Raw genomic sequence first — 15,881 nt, 5'->3', positions numbered from 1 at the left:
CGGAAGGCATCCCCTCTTTCGTCTTCGTTTATCGGTAACTTTACTTGGAGCTATATTTTTATTCGCCACATGATATGTGTTTTGCTTGGAGCGTCGTGTATGATATTAGTATTTGATTTTTAGTTTACCACAATCATCCTTGCTGTACACTCCTTTTGGGAGAAGCCCAGTTGATTAGAATGTATTAGAATATGCTATGTGCTTCACTTATATCTTTTAGAGCACGGCGGTGGCTTAATTTTTTAGAAATTGCTAGTCTCTCATGCTTCACTTATATTATTTTGAGAGTCTCTTAGAACAGCATGGTATTTGCTATGGTTATAAAATTGGTCCTATAATGGTAGGCATCCAAGTTGGGTATAATAAAAACTATCATAGGAAGTGAATTGGATGCTATGATCAATTTGATACTTGATAATTGTTTTGGGATATGGAGGTAGTGATATTAAAGTCATGCTAGTTGGGTGATTATGAATTTAAAGAATACTTGTGTTGAAGTTAGCAAGTCCCTTAGCATGCACGTATGGTTAAAGTTGTGTAACAAATTTGAAACATGAAGTGTCCTTGGATTGTGCATCCTTATGAGTGGCGGTCGGGGACGAGCGATGGTCTTTTCCTACCAATCTATCCCTCTAGGAGCATGCGCGTAGTGCTTGGTTTTTGATGACTTCTAAATTTTTGCAATAAGTATATGAGTTCTTTTGACTAATGTTGAGTCCATGGATTATACGCACTTTTACCTTTCCATCATTGCTAGCCTCTTCGGTACCGTGCATTGCCCTTTCTCACCTTGAGAGTTGGTGCGAACTTCGCCTGTGCATCCAAACCCCATGATATGATACGCTCTATCACACATAAACCTCCTTATATCTTCCTCAAAACAGCCACCATACCTACCTATTATGGCATTTCCATAGCCATTCCGAGATATATTGCCATGCAACTTTCCACCGTTCCGTTTATCATCATGACACGCATTACTTTTGTCATATTGCCATTGCATGATCATGTAGTTGACATCGTATTTGTGGCAAAGCCACCATGCATAATTTTTCATACATGTCACTCTTGATTCATTGCCCATCCCGGTACACCGCCGGAGGCATTCCTATAGAGTCATATCTTGTTCTAGTTTTGAGTTGTAATTCATGAGTTGTAAATCCATAAAAGTGTGATGATCATCATTATTAGAGCATTGTCCCCAAAAAAAGAAAAAAAAGGCCAAAAGAAAAAGAAAAAAAAGAAAGGCCCAAAAAAAAGAAAAAAGAAAAAAAATATAAAAAATATAAAAAGGGGCAATGTTACTATCTCTTTTCCACACTTGTGCTTCAAAGTAGCACCATGTTCTTCATATAGTGAGTCTCATATGTTGTCACTTTCATATACTAGTGGGAATTTTTCATTATAGAACTTGGCTTGTATATTCCTACGATGGGCTTCCTCAAAATGCCCTAGGTCTTCGTGAGCAAGCAAGTTGGATGCACACCCACTTAGTTTCTTTTGTTGAGCTTTCATTCATTTATAGCTCTAGTGCATCCGTTGCATGGCAATCCCTACTCCTCATGTTGACATCAGTTGATGGGCATCTCCATAGCCCGTTGATTATCCTCGTCAATGTGAGACTTTCTGTTTTTTTTGTCTTCTCCACACAATCCCCAGTATCATATTCTATTCCACCCATAGTGCTATATCCATGGCTCACGCTCATGTATTGCGTGAAGGTTGAAAAAGTTTGAGATTATTTAAGTACTAAACAATTGCTTGGCTTGTCATCGGGGGTGTAGAATTTGGGAGCATTTTTGTGTGACGAAAATGAAGCATAGCCTAACTATATGATTTTGTAGGGATGAACTTTCTTTAGCCATGTTATTTTGAGAAGACATGATTGCTTTTATTAGTATGCTTGAAGTATTACTATTTCTTATGTCAATATGAACTTTTATTTTGAATCATTTGGATCTGAACATTCATGCCACAATAAAGAATATTACATTGAGAATTATGCTAGGTAGCATTCCACATCAAAAATTCTGTTTTTATCATTTACCTACTCGAGGACGAGCAGGAATTAAGCTTGGGGATGCTTGATACGTCTCCCACATATCTATAATTTTTGATTGTTCCATGCTATTATATTACCCGTTTTGGATGTTTATGGGCTTTATTTTACACATTTATATCATTTTTGGGACTAACCTACTAACCGGAGGCCCAGCCCGTATTGCTATTTTTTGCCTATTTCAGTATTTCGAAGAAAAGGAATATCAAACGGAGTCCAAACGGAATGAAACCTTCGGGAGCGTGATTTTTGGAACGAACGTGATCCAGAGGACTTGGAGTGCAAGTCAAGAAGCGGCCGAGGCGGCCACGACGGTGGAGGGCGTGCCCCCTGTCTCGTGGGCCCCTCGGGCGGCCACCGACCTACTTCTTCCTCCTATATATACCCACGTACCCCGAAAACATCCAGGGAGCCAACGAAAAACAATTTCCACCGCCGTAACCTTCTGTATCCGTGAGATCCCATCTTGGAGCCTTCGCCGGCGCTCCGCCGGAGAGGGAATCAACCATGGAGGGCTTCTACATCAACACCATAGCCCCTCCGATGAGTTGTGAGTAGTTTACCACAGACCTTCGGGTCCATAGTTATTAGATAGATGGCTTCTTCTCTCTTTTAGGATCTCAATACCATGTTCTCCCCCTCTCTTGTGGAGATCTATTCGATGTAACTCTTTTTGCGGTGTGTTTGTCGAGATCCGATGAATTGTGGGTTTATGATCAAGTTTATCTATGAGAAATATTTGAATCTCCTCTGAATTCTTTTATGTATGATTGAGTTATCTTTGCAAGTCTCTTCGAATTATCAGTTTGGTTTGGCCTACTAGATTGATCTTTCTGGCAATGGGCGAAGTGCTTAGCTTTGGGTTCAATCTTGCGGTGTCCTTACCCAGTGACAATAGGGGTTGCAAGGCACATATTGTATTGTTGCCATCGAGGATAAAAAGATGGGGTTTATATCATATTGCATGAGTTTATCCCTCTACATCATGTCATCTTTCTTAATGCGTTACTCTGTTCTTATGAACTTAATACTCTAGATGCATGCTGGATAGCGGTCGATGTGTGGAGTAATAGTAGTAGATGCAGGCAGGAGTTGGTCTACTTGTCACGGACGTGATGCCTATATACATGATCATGCCTAGATAATCTCATAATTATTCGCTTTTCTATCAATTGCTTGACAGTAATTTGTTCACCCACCGTAATACTTATGCTATCTTGAGAGAAGCCACTAGTGAAACCTATGGCCCCGGGTCTATCTTTTATCATATAAGCTTTCAATCTACTTTTATTTGCATCTTTACTTTTCCAATCTATATTATAAAATACCAAAAATATATTTATCTTATCATACTATCTCTATCAGATCTCACTTTCGCAAGTGGCCGTGAAGGGATTGACAACCCCTTTATTGCGTTGGTTGCGAGTTCTTTGTTTGTTTGTGTAGGTGCGTGGGACTTCTGAGGAGCCTCCTACTGGATTGATACCTTGGTTCTCAAAAACTGAGGGAAATACTTACGCTACTATTATTGCATCACCCTTTCCTCTTCAAGGAAAACCAACGCAAGCTCAAGACGTAGCATAATACACATATTCATAATATTGAAGCCAAAAGATGCAAAGTTAATAATGATAGTGCAACTTATTTGCGGCACTGCCGTTTAGGTCATATTGGTGTAAAGCGCATGAAGAAACTACATGCTGATGGGCTTTTGGAATCACTTGATGCTTGCAAACCATGCCTCATGGGCAAGATGACTAAGACTCCGTTTTCCGGAACAATGGAGCGAGCAACTGACTTATTGGAAATAATACATACTGATGTATGCAGTCCGATGAGTATTGATGCTCGCGGCGGGTATCATTATTTTCTGACCTTCACAGATGATTTGAGCAGATATTGGTATATCTACTTGATGAAACATAAGTCTGAAACATTTGAAAAGTTCAAAGAATTTTAGAGTGAAGTGGAAAATCATCGTAACAAAAAAATAAATTTTCTACGATCTGATCACGGAGACGAATATTTGAGTTACGAGTTTGGTCTTCATTTGAAACAATGTGGAATAGTTTTGCAACTCACGCCACCTGGAACACCACAGCGTAATGGTGTGTCCGAGCATCATAACCGTACTTTATTAGATATGGTGCGATCTATGATGTCTCTTACCGATTTACCACTACCGTTTTGGGGGTTATGAATAGAGACAGTTGCATTCACGTTAAATAGGGCACCATCTTAATCTGTTGAGACAACACCATATGAACTGCGGTTTGGCAAGAAACCTAAGCTGTCATTTCTTAAAGTTAGGGGTTGCGATGCTTATGTGAAAAGTTTCAGCCTGATAAGCTCAAACCCAAATCGGAGAAGTGCATCTTCATAGGATACCCAAAAGTAACTGTTGGGTACACCTTCTATCACAGATCCGAAGGCAAGATATTTTTTGCTAAGAATTGATCCTTTCTAGAGAAGGAGTTTCTCTCGAAAGAAGTGAGTGGGAGGAAAGTAGAACTTGATAAGGTAATTGTACCTTCTCCCGAATTGGAAAGTAGTTCTTCACACAAATCAGTTCCTGTGATTCCTACACGAATTAGTGAGGAAGTTAATGATGATGATCATGAAACTTTAGATCAAGTTACTACCAAACCTTGTAGGTCAACCAGAGTAAGGTCTGCACCAAAGTGATACGATAATCCTGTTCTGGAGGTCATGTTACTTGACCATGACGAACCTACGAAATATGAGGAAGTGATGATGAGCCCAGATTCTGTGAAATGGCTTAAGGTCATGAAATCTGAGATAGGATCCATATATGAGAACAAAGTATGGACTTTGGTTGACTTGCCCGATGATCGGCGAGCCATTGAGAATAAATGGATCTTCAAGAGGAAGACGGACGATGATGGTAGTGTTACTATCTACAAAGCTCAAATTGTCGAAAAAAATGTTTTCGACAAGTTCAAGGTGTTGACTACAATGAGATTTTCTCACTTGTATTGATGCTTATAAGTCTGTCCGAATCATGTTAGCAATTGCCACATTTTATGAAATTTGGCAAATGGATGTCAAAACTGCATTCCTTAATGGATTTCTTGAAGTTGAGTTGTATATGATGCAACCAGAAGGTTTTGTCGATCCTAAAGGTGCTAACAAAGTGTGCAAGCTCCAGTGATCCATCTACGGACCGGTGCAAGCATCTCGGAGTTGGAATATACGCTTTGATGAGTTGATCAAAGCATATAGTTTTATATGGACTTGCGGTGAAGCCTATATTTACAAGAAAGTGAGTGGGAGCACTACACCTTTTCTGATAAGTATATGTGAATGACATATTGTTGATCAGAAATGATGTAGAATTTTCTGGAAAGCATAAAGGAGTGTTTGAAAGGAGTTTTTCAAAGAAAACCTCGGTAAAGTTGCTTACATATTGAGCATCAAGATCTATAGAGATAGATCAAGACGTTTGATAAATTTTTTTCAATGAGTACATACCTTGATAAGATTTTGAAGGAGTTCAAAATGGATCTGTCAAAGAAGGAGTTCTTGCCTGAGTTGTAAGGTATGAACTTGAGTAGGACTCAAAACCCGACCACGGTAGAAGATAGAGAGAGAATGAAAGTCATTCCCAATTCCTCAGCCATAGGTTCTATAAAGTATGCCATGTTGTATACCAGACCTATTGTGTACCTTGCCATGAGTTTGGCAAAGGGAGTACAATAGTGATCTAGGAGTAGATCACTGGGCAGCGGTCAAAATTATCCTTAGAGGACTAAGGAAATATTTCTCGGTTATGGAGGTGATAAAGAGTTCGTCGTAAAGAGTTACGTCGATGCAATCTTTGACACCGATCTGGATGACTGTGAGTCTCGATCTGGATACATATTGAAAGTGGGAGCATTAAGCTAGAGCAGCTCCGTGCAGAGCATTGTAGACATAGAAATTTGCAAAATACATACGATCTGAATGTGGCAGACCCATTGACTAAACCTCTCTCACAATAAAAACATGATCACACCTTATTACTCTTTGGGTGTTAATCACATCGCGATGTGAACTAGATTACTGACTCTAGTAAACCCTTTGGGTGTTGGTCACATAGCGATGTGAACTATGGGTGTTAATCACATGGTGATGTGAACTATTGGTGTTACATCACATGGCGAAGTGAACTAGATTATTGACTCTAGTGCAAGTGGGAGACTGAAGGAAATATGCCCTAGAGGCAATAATAAAGTTGTTATTTATATTTCCTTACATCATGATAAATGTTTATTATTCATGCTAGAATTGTATTAACCGGAAACTTAGTACATGTGTGAATACATAGACAAGACAGAGTGTCCCTAGTATGCCTCTACTTGACTAGCTTGTTCATCAAAGATGGTTATGTTTCCTAACCATAGACATGTGTTGTCATTTGATGAATGAGATCACATCATTAGGAGATCGATGTGATGGACAAGACCCATCTGTTAGCTTAGCATTATGATCGTTTAGTTTTATTGCTATTGCTTTCTTCATGACTTATACATGTTCCTCAGACTATGAGATTATGCAACTCCCGAATCCCGGAGGAACACTTAGTGTGATATCAAACGTCACAACATAACTGGGTGATTATAAAGATGCTCTACAGGTGTCTCCGATGGTGTTTGTTGAGTTAGCATAGATCGAGATTAGGATTTGTCACTCCGTGTATCAGAGAGGTATCTCTAGGCCCTCTCGGTAATGCTCATCACTATAAGCCTTGCAAGCAATGTCACTAATGAGTTAGTTGCGGGATGATGCATTACGAAACGAGTAAAGAGACTTGCCGGTAACGAGATTGAACTAGGTATGATGATACCGACGATCGAATCTCGGGCAAGTAACATACCGATGACAAAGGGAACAACGTATGTTGTTATGCGGTTTGACCGATAAAGATCTTCGTAGAGTATGTAGGAGCCAATATGAGCATCCAGGTTCCCCTATTGGTTATTGATCGGAGATGTGTCTCGGTCATGTCTACATAGTTCTCGAATCCGTAGGGTCCGCACGCTTAACGTTCGATGACGATTGTATTATGAGTTTATGTGATTTGATGACCGAAGGTTGTTCGGAGTCCCGGATGAGATCACGAACATGACGAGGAGTCTCAAAATGGTTGAGACATAAAGATTGATATATTGTACCATGTTATTCGGACACCGGAAGTGTTCCGGATAGTTTGAGGTAAAACCGGAGTGCCAGAGGGGTTACCAGAACCCCCCGGGGGAACTAATGGCCCACCATGGGCCTTGTTGGAGAGAGAGGAGGGCAGCCAGGGCAGGCCCCCTTGTAGTATGAATTGAACAAGGGAAGGGGGGCGGCGCCCCCCTTTCCTAGTCCCTCTCCCTCTCCTTCCTCCCCCCTCTCTCCCTTGTGGTGGAATCCTACTAGGAAAAGTAGTCCTAGTAGGACTCCCCATCCTTGGGCGCGCCCCCTAGGGCCGGCCGGCCTCTCCCTCCCTCCTTTATATACGTGGGGAGGGGGCACCCTAGAACACACAAGTTGATCTTTTAGCCGTGTGTGGTGCCCCCCTCCACAGTTACACACCTCGGTCATATCGTCGTAGTGCTTAGGCGAAGCCCTGCGCCGGTAACTTCATCATCACCGTCGCCACGTCATCATGCAGACGGAACTATCCCTCGGCCTCATCTGGATCAAGAGTACAAGGGGCGTCATCGAGCTGAACGTGTGCTGAACACGGAGGCGCCGTACGTTCGGTGCTAGGATCGGTCGGATCGTGAAGACGTACGACTACATCAACCGCGTTGATAAAACGCTTCCGCTTTCGGTCTACGAGGGTACGTGGACACATTCTCCCCGCTCGTTGCTATGCTTCTCCTAGATAGATCTTGCGTGATCGTAGGAATTTTTTTGAAATACTACGTTCCCCAACATGGTAGAGATACTAGTAGACACGAGATCAGGTAGTTGATGACTCTTAGCTTTCTGACATGAATCACAAATCGTTTCAACATTGAGCACTCGAACAAATGGGAGCTTATTTTTCCTAAGCAATTTCTCAAATAAAGAAAAATATGCATGTCCTAAACGTTCATGACATCGTGTAGACGAAAGTTTGGTGGCACTAAAAACTTGTTTATTGAATCTTCGAATCTCCTGGATCAAAGGGTAAAGCCCACGAACGCATCTACCTCGATACAACACCTTCCTCGTTGCCTATCCTTGATCCAAAACAAGAAGGGGTGAAACTCAAGGAATACATGATTATCAATAGCGATACGATGAGCAGAGAGAAGATTCACTAAGGCACTAGGAACATGCAAAAAAATTTGAAGATGAATTTTTCTACGAGGGGTTTTAATAATTGAGTGACCAATGTGACTGACCTTCATACCTTCTCCACTAGCGGTGTGGATGCGATCTTGCCCGCGGTATTTTTCCCGCATGGTCACCTTCTCGAGTTCACCGATGATGTGGTTCGTGACTCCACTATCCACATACCAGTTTGTGTCCACGCCATATGATCCATCTGTCGCACCCGCCATCTTCTCAACTTGAGATGAATCCTCATCTTCATCAAACTTGTACCAGCAGTCCTTGGCAGAATGTCCAAGTTTGCCGCAGATCTGACAGCGGACGGCGTTGGGGCGCTTGGTGGAGTTGTTGCGGCGGCCCCTGTTGTTCTTGGAGGAGGGTCGGCCGCTGCTGTTGCTGCTGTTCCCGCAAGCATCGCTGCGGGTGTTGTTGTAGTTGGTGCCACCTGCACTCTTGCCCTTCCCGCGGCAGCCCGCAGTAGTGTGAGCCACCATTGCGAGCACGCATGGCGGCACTGGCAGAAGACTTGAAGCCACCATTGGCACCCTGGAACAAGGCCACCCTCTGATCGAAGTTACTCATCTGAGCATACAGTTCGTCGAGGGTGACAGGCATGGTGCGGGCGTCGAGGGCGGAGACGAGGGGCTGGTACTCCATGTCCAAGCCGGCGAGGATGTAGGAGATGAGCTCGTCGTCGTCGAGCGGCTTGCTCGCCGCGGCCAGTTCGTCGGCGAGGGAGTGCATGTGCGCAAAGAACGCCGCGACGGACTGGGTCCCCTTCTGTGCATTGGACAGCGCGACGCGGATGTTGTTGACGCGTGACAGCGACTGGGACGAAAACATGTTCGCTAGTGCTGTCCACACCTCATGAGCATGGGAGATCGAAATCACCTGCACGAGCACCTCCTTGGAAAGATTATTCAGAAGGTAACCTAGTACCTGCTGATCTTCCCGGAACAAGATCGGATGAAGGGGATTGGGTGTGATGTCCTCCTTCCCTGTCCTTGTTGACGACGACCTTGGGCGGCTCCGGCGTGTTGCCATCCACATAGCCGAAGAAGCCAGCACCACGGAGCTGAGGTGTGATCTGTGTCCGCCAGAGGATGTAGTTGGTGTGGGTAAGCTTCTCGGTGATCTAGCCAGAGAGGCCGGAGGTGGTGGTGGAGGACGACGCCATGGCGGAAGCTTTTCTGGTGGCTAGATGCGATGGAGGAGTTAGGCTCTGATACCATGTGAAACACAATGGTTGGAACGTCGTACCCTGTTCTGGGCGACGGCTGCATGTTATATAGTAGGGTCGCTACTACCTGATCGCGTACATGAGTTGGTTCAGATTACAACTTGTAGTGCAAGGGATAGACTAGGAGGTTACAAAGAGATAAGCTCAAATCCTAACAACCTAGCTACCTTCGGTACTCCAAGGGGTCGAGGCCTCCTTGTCACGTACGTTTAACATCTTTATTATATGTTTCACTAACCTTAGTAAAACAAATCATATGAAATGAATAGACTAACTTGCAGTTTTTGCAGCAATGATGGCCGTCCAATTGTAACAGCACTTCTGCTTGGGTAGAACTTAATACCATTCAGAGTATATAAAAAAGTCACTGTACATCCGGTAGATCAACAATCAGGCATATACAAATTCAGCTAATTAATACGAAACAATTTGAAACAGAGGGCGATTTAATTAACTTTGAAACAGAGAACGGTTCAATTAACTTTGGATGGCTGTAGTATTTCTTACACAACACTCATGGCACTTCAGTCCATGCTGCAGGATTACACAATATACACTTTTAGCTTCCACCGAAGGAGCATGCTATTTGTAATTTTAAGCACTGAAATGAAGTTTTTTTACTAAAACTACCAATTTATTTAGATTTTTATACGTGAACAGTGAACTAAAGCTAGAGAAGGCATAACTAATTATGGCTTTGGTCTAGCTATGCAAGTAAGTTTATTTTTCATAGTGGTGAAATGCTGTACAGATGCTAATTCCCTTGGAAATCAAATGGCTTCTTGTCTCTTCCAATTGGGAATGAACATAAAATGTGAAAGTATTAGCACGTGAAACTGCACCAGATAATCCTGCAAGACAAACAACATAACTGACCAGCCTAAGCAGTTGAACAAAAAACAATTCTCGTTTGTTATACATCGACACTTTTCTGAAGAAGTGATACTTCCTCATACATCCAGATCAGACGTGTTTCTCAAAATATTCTGTACTAAATGGACAAATAGATAGAAAATTTAAAAGGGACATAATGATGAAAGTACCTTAAATCCTTTTGACAAAATGCCCTTCTTTGAGTTCTTTTTTGCGGGGTACATGTATGAATGAAGCTACCATTGCTTTTGGAGAACCTTCTTTCTAGTCCGGGTGCTGTCTTTGGTGGTGATTAGAGTGCTGCTACTGCAGGTGATTGATCACCGTGGCAGGGTCTTTTTTTATCTTTCTTTTTTCACTTTTGGCTGTGTCCATCCTGGATGTTTTTACGCATCTTGATGGTGCAGAGGCTGGGTGTAATTGGTATCTTCTTGATATTAATATATTCCCCTTAAAAAAACATAAAAACGAAAAGGATAAGAGCCGAGCTCTTCTTTTGAAACCACATTAGAGAATGATTATGTTTCCAAGTGAACTTTTCACATGTATGTAATCAGGCAACTAATAAAATCTTCTGGTTGATCTTAAGTGGCAATCGTGTGGTCAGCCTTCCTAGCAGTTTAGTTTTTGTAGCGACCAGACCTCAAATGGTCTGTGCTGTTGTGCACTAGTGTCATCCCTGGATTAGTAATGCTGACACGCACAGTACAAATGGAGGATTTATAACAGAGTAGCAATCACACACTTATTACATCGCATATCTCCAAAGAGATAAAGTATGATAAATATGGCTTAAGGCCATCTAAAACGATAACAGCGGAAGACTTGGAAGATAAGTGAGTCCATCAACTCCAGCGGCATCACTGAGTATAAGACCACGACCTAAGGCACCTTACTCGTCGTCTGAAAAGTCTGCAACATGAAACGTTGCAGCCCGAAAACGGGTCAGCACATAGAATATGCTGGCAAAGTAACACATAGAGAATAATGAACAATAATAATGCTATACTACATGCATTTATGGCTGGTGGAAAGCTCTATGGTTACAGTTTTTGCGAAAAGCCAATTTTTCCCTACTTCAAAGGAATAAATTTTATTTAACTATCATGGTGGTTGTGAAACATTGAGATGGTTGACAGCATCTCAATCCCAATTAAGTGTCATCAATAACCCAACAAAATTAATTAAAAGTAACATGGTGATGAGATTCAAATGATAATCCAGGTACTAGATACTCAATTTGTCCATAACCGGGGACACGGCTAAGCATGATTAGTTTGTACATTCTGCAGAGGTTTGCGCATTTTTCCCTACAAGACTCGATCGCCTCCGCTTGATTCTCACACTGCATGATGTTTGAGAAACGGATGACCGAGACACAGTCTTTCAGGAACAATCACTCTTTACTCCGGGTGGACCGGTACACCTACTTTCCCCTACATCTGCTAGCCCACCTCTTCAAGAGATCATGTAACCTACTCAACTATGCTAGAGCCCATAATAGCTTGTGGCTGCACACGGAAGTTTCTAGCATGAATAATCTTATGATCCCTTTGAGCCTGGGTGGCGGTCCTTATACAAGCAGACAACACTGGATTCTCCAGGTGCCTCAATCCACCCAGATGTGAGTTTTAGTTGCCACCTTAAGTTGAACCATTAATTAACAATCTCACATCTATCATGGAAAACTCACTCAAACCCAATCCACGTCTACGAGCATAGCATAGCAATATAAGCAAACGTAGAAGTAACTCCCAAGGGTTTGATAAGAAAACAGGTAATAGGTACTACCTCACTCCTTCCCAATTCCCACAGTTTAATTTGATCCTAACCATGCAAGTGTTTGAGGAATAGATCTAATGCAATAAAACTGGGTATGGAAAATATGATCAAAGTGTTACTTGCCTTGCTGATGATCCGCAAAACCTAGCGATTCGAAGTAACAAGCGGCACACTCCGGGTACTCTATCGCAAACAAACAAGCAAACAATAAGTACTCATCTAATGCACAGGTAAAACTCGAATGAAAGATCCAACCAGAAAGTTCAACTTAAGAACTCCGGTTTGCAAAAAGAATCAACTCGAAAGAAGCAACAAAAGTCAAACTGCGAAAGAAAGAAGCTTCGTTTACTAATCTGGATCTAGGTCAAATTTTACAGTAGCAAAAACTTGTTTGAGTAGGTTAAACGGAAAGAGAATTTCGAGACGAAACTCTAGGCGCTTGAATCGCCTGATTTCGATAAACGAGCGAAAAGTTAAACAGAAACGAAGTTTCGATCAGAAATCGAATCTGAGATAATCGCGGAAAAATCCGACGAAAAAGAAAACGGACGAACGGTTAAAGAACGGACGTTCGTTAACAGAGAAAAACCGACGAACGCGTTCGTTAAAACGAACGGTTCGGTGAACGTTCACAAAATAACAAAACCGAAAAAAAACCGATCTAGGTTTTTTTTTAAACGAACGTTTTTTTTTAAACAAAAACCGGCAACGAACGGCGGCGAGGTACCTCGTCGGGGGCGGGCTCCGGCGGGGCTTGGCCGGCTCCGGCGAGAGGCGGCGAGGGCGGCGGGGTGCGGGGGTGCTCGGGGGGGGGGGGGCGGCGAGGGGCGGCAAACGGCGGCGGCGGCGGCTTCGAGCTCGGCTCCGGCGGCGGCGGGGCGGGCAAGTGCGGCGGCGGCGGGATGAGTAGAAGAGGGGGGCGGTATAAATAGGAGGGGGGCGGCGATGGCTTGGAGGAGGGGGCGGCCGGGGAGGCGTGCGGGTGCCGGACTCGGCGAGCGGCGGCGGCGCTCCCGTGCGCGGAGAGGAGACGGGGCGCGGGCGGGGTGGGCCTCGGCTGGGCTTCGGCCCGGCGGGCGCGCGCAGTTTTTTTTAAATACGTTCCGCGGAAAAATACTCGTAGAAAAATAAATAACAGTCCAAAAAAGATAAAATAAATTTTCCCCGTCTAGTTAGAAAATCTAGAATAGGGTGAAGAGTTTTTTGACACAAAAATAATTTTTTGAAAACATGCAATATTTTTAATGCAATGAAAATTGCAAATAAAATCCAAATAAATTCCAATAAATGATTTTAACATTTTTCCTCCAGTATTTCAATTGTTTTGGAGAAGTCATATTTTCTCCTCTCGTTTATTTTGTTTAATGAAATATTTTTCCGGAGAGAAAAATAATTAAAACCAAAATCCTCGTCTTATTATTTGATGAAAAAAATCAAATATGAAAATTCGAGAAAATCCCCAACTCTCTCCGAGGGTCCTTCAGTTGCTTAGGATTTATCGAGGATTTGTCAAAATGCAATAAAACATGATATGCAATGATGATCTATGTATAACATACCAAATTGAAAATTTGGGATGTTACAAACCTACCCCCCTTAAGATGAATCTCGCCCTCGAGATTCGGGTTGGCTAGAAAACAGGTGGGAGTGGTCCTTCCGTAGATCTTCCTCTCGCTCCCAAGTGGCTTCATCTTCTGAGTGGTGACTCCACTGGACTTTGCAAAACTTGATAACCTTGCTGCGGGTAACTCGGCTGGCATACTCAAGAATCTTAACTGGTTTCTCCTCATAGGTCAAATCACTTTCCAGCTGAATCGCTTCCAGTGGCACAGTATCTCTCAGTGGTATCTCAGCCATCTCTGCGTGGCACTTCTTCAACTGGGAAACGTGAAATACATCATGAACTCCAGACAATCCTTCGGGCAATTCCAGCTTGTAGGCAACCTCTCCCATACGTTCCACAACTCTGTATGGTCCAATAAAACGGGGTGCTAATTTTCCCTTAACTCCAAAGCGCTTCACTCCTCGAAGTGGTGATACTCGAAGATACACTCTGTCTCCGACTTCGTGGACTGTCTCCTTTCGTTTAGAATCAGCATAACTCTTCTGCCTGGATTGGGCTACCTTGAGCCTATCGCGAATCAACCTCACTTTCTGTTCAGACTCCTTAATCAAATCTGGTCCAAACAACTGACGGTCTCCAACTTCGTCCCATAACAACGGTGTTCTACACCTCCTTCCGTACAAAGCTTCGAAAGGGGCCATCTTCAAACTGGTTTGATAACTGTTGTTATACGAAAACTCCGCATATGGCAAATTGTCGTCCCAACTAGATCCATAATCTAGTGCACAAGCTCTCAACATGTCCTCCAAAATCTGGTTGACTCTCTCGGTCTGTCCATCTGTCTGCGGGTGAAAAGCTGTACTAAATTCCAGCCTGGTTCCCAATGTTTCATGTAACTGCTTCCAAAACTTCGAGGTAAATTGGGTTCCTCTGTCTGATACAATGGTCCTCGGAACTCCATGCAAACATACGATCCTGGTCATGTATATCTTTGCCAACTTTGCACTGGTGTAAGTGGTCTTCACTGGAATGAAATGAGCCACTTTCGTCAAACGGTCGACTACAACCCATATTGAGTCATAGCCTGAACGAGTCCTGGGTAATCCTGTGATAAAATCCATGCCTATTTTATCCCACTTCCATTCGGGTATCGGCAATGGTTGTAGCAATCCTGCTGGCTTCTGATGCTCTTCCTTCACTCTCTGACACACATCACAAACTGCTACATACTCTGCAATATCCTTCTTCATTCCGGTCCACCAGAAAGTATTCTTCAGATCCAAATACATCTTGGTATTCCCTGGGTGAATCGAGTATGGTGAATCATGGGCTTCTTGCAAAATCAACTTCCTGATCTCCGGATCATTTGGCACGTATACGCGGTCCTCAAACCATAAGGTATCGTGCTCATCCTCACGAAATCCCTTGGCTTTTCCTTTGCTCATCTTCTCCTTTATCTCTTCAATCTCCTTGTCTGTCTTCTGAGCTTCTCTGATCCTTTCCATCAAGGTAGACTGAATCTCCAATGTCGCTAAATAGCCTCTTGGGACTATCTCCAAACATAGCTCGCGAAGGTCCTAGGCTAACTCCTGAGGTAACTCTCCTGTCATGAGGGTGTTGACATGACTCTTGTGGCTCAACGCGTCTGCTACTACGTTAGCCTTTCCTAGGTGATAATGCAATCTCATATCATAGTCCTTAATGAGCTCCAACCATCTCCTCTGTCTGAGATTTAACTCCTTCTGCGTGAAAATATACTTCAAACTCTTGTGATCCGTATACACCTCACAATGGTTTCCGATGAGGAAATGTCTCCATGTCTTCAACGCATGCACCACGGCTGCTAACTCCAAATCATGCGTAGCATAATTCTTCTCATGGGGTTTAAGTTGTCGTGAAGCATATGACACAACTCTTCCTTCCTGCATAAGCACTGCTCCAAGTCCTCGACGAGAAGCGTCGCAATAAACTTCATAGTCCTTGCGTTGATCTGGCAGAATCAACACTGGTGATGTAACCAATCGTTTCTTCAACTCTTGGAAAGTAGTTTCACATTC

General features: G+C 43.0%; 1 non-coding gene across 1 annotated transcript; it reads right to left on the bottom strand.

The window, feature by feature from the left end:
• Positions 1-8,931: 8,931 nt before the first annotated feature.
• Positions 8,932-9,070, bottom strand: LOC120972994 (small nucleolar RNA Z247). Its single transcript, XR_005767123.1, has one exon. It is a non-coding gene; the product is annotated as a small nucleolar RNA Z247 (small nucleolar RNA).
• Between the last annotated feature and the right edge of the window lie 6,811 nt (positions 9,071-15,881).

The sequence above is a fragment of the Aegilops tauschii genome, chromosome 1, assembly GCF_002575655.3.
Source record: "Aegilops tauschii subsp. strangulata cultivar AL8/78 chromosome 1, Aet v6.0, whole genome shotgun sequence".
Classification (NCBI taxonomy): Eukaryota; Viridiplantae; Streptophyta; class Magnoliopsida; order Poales; family Poaceae; genus Aegilops; species Aegilops tauschii.
This window is presented reverse-complemented; position numbering and strand designations above follow the sequence as displayed.